Source organism: Furipterus horrens, unplaced genomic scaffold, assembly GCF_987537825.1.
Source record: "Furipterus horrens unplaced genomic scaffold, mFurHor1.1.pri manual_scaffold_17, whole genome shotgun sequence".
NCBI classification, from domain to species: Eukaryota; Metazoa; Chordata; class Mammalia; order Chiroptera; family Furipteridae; genus Furipterus; species Furipterus horrens.
Window position 1 is genome coordinate 100,339,200 of NW_028327187.1, and position 1,797 is coordinate 100,340,996.

Sequence of the window (1,797 nt, forward strand, 5' to 3'; positions counted from 1 at the left end):
CTAGAGGTGAAGGAAAAAAAAACAGGGTTCAAATTAATGATTTGGAACATAAGGAAGAAATAAAGAGTCAACCAATACAGAAGGAGGAATTGAGAATTTTTTAAAAATGAGTTAAAGCTTAGCAACCTCTGGGATAGCTTTAAATGTGCCAACATTTGAATCATAGGGTTGCCAGAAGGTGAAGAGGGAGAACAGAAAATTGAGAAATTATGCGAAAAAATAACGAAGGAAAACTTTTCTAATTTGGGCAAGGAAATGGATGTACGAGTCCAGGAAGCACAAAGAGTCTCAAACAAACTAGACCCAGGGAGGACCACACCAAGACATATCATAATTAAAATACCAAAGGTCAAGGATAAAGAGAGAATCTTAAAAGCAGCAAGAGAGAAGAGGAGAGTTACCTACAAAGGGGTACCTATAAGATTGTCAGCATAGTACGCTTTTCTCCCATCTTGCAAGATGGCGGGTGGAAAAACTGAGAAGCCAGATATTAAGAAGAAGAAACCTGAAGCCAAGAAGGCTGATGCTGGCTGCAAGGTTAAGAAGGGTAACCCCAAGGCCAATACTCCTAAGAAGGGGAAGCCCAACTGCAGCCAAAACCCTGTCCTAGTCTGAGGAATTGGCAGGTATTCCTGATCAGCGATGTATTCCTGAAAGGCTATGTACAAGAGGAAGTATTCAGCAGCTAAATCCAGGACTGAAAAGAAAAAGGAGAAGGTTTTGCTACTGTCACAAAAGCAGTTGGTGGCGACAAGAACGGTGGTACCCGAGTGGTTAAACTTCACAAAATGCCTCAATACTGTCCTACTGAAGATGTGCCTTGAAAGCTGTTGAGCCACGACAAGAAACCCTTCAGTCAGCACGTGAGGAAACTGTGGGCTAACATCACTCCCAGGACCATTCTCATCGTCCTCACCGGGCGCCACCGGGGCAAGAGGGTGGTTTTCCCGAAGCAGCTGAGCAGTGGCGTGCTACTTGTGACTGGACCTCTGGCCCTTAATCGAGTTCCTCTGCATAGAACACACCAGAAGTTTGTCATCACCACCTCCACCAAAATTGATATCAGCGGTGTGAAAATCTCAAAACACCTCACTGATGCTTACTTCAAGAAGAAGCTGCGCAAGTCCAGGCACCAGGAGGGGGAGATTTTTGACACCGAGAAGGAGAAATATGGGATTACAGAGTAGCACAAGATTGATCAGAAAGCCGTGGACTCCCAAATTCTGCCAAAAATCAAGGCTGTTCCTCAGCTGCAGGGCAACCTCCACTGTTTGCTCTCACAAATGGGCTTTATCCTCACAGGATGAAGTTCTAAGCTTCTTTCGAAAAACCCAATTAAATAACTGATTTGTTAAAAAAAAAAAAAGAAGAAGAAGAAGAAGAAGCATAGTATGAGGGTGCGGAATGGACAGGGGGATGTTGCGAAGAACTTTATACATGACCCATGGACATGGACTAAGGGGGAGGGGAATGCTAGAGGGATGGGGTTGCTGGGTGCTGAGGAGCAAAGGGAAAAGAAATTGGGACAACTGTAACAGCATGATCAATAAAACATACAAAACAAAAGAAAAAAAATAAACCTCACTCAGTATCTTGTATTTTGTTTTTTGTTTTGGACTCAGCAAAAACTTGTGACAAAATTCTATTTTGAAAGCCAGTTACTAATGGGCATTCATAAATGTTCTTTTCCTAAACAATTGAACCTATGATCAGCATGTAAGTCCAATGAGGGTTTTTTCTTGGCATTCATGATGCCTTATTTCATTCTGCCTTGATTGTATTAAACATCACCCTCAA

General features: G+C 42.6%; 1 pseudogene; it reads left to right on the plus strand.

Moving 5' to 3' along the window:
* The first annotated feature begins 459 nt into the window (after positions 1 to 459).
* On the plus strand, positions 460 to 1,315 carry LOC149991689 (large ribosomal subunit protein eL6 pseudogene; annotated as a pseudogene).
* Positions 1,316 to 1,797: the final 482 nt, after the last annotated feature.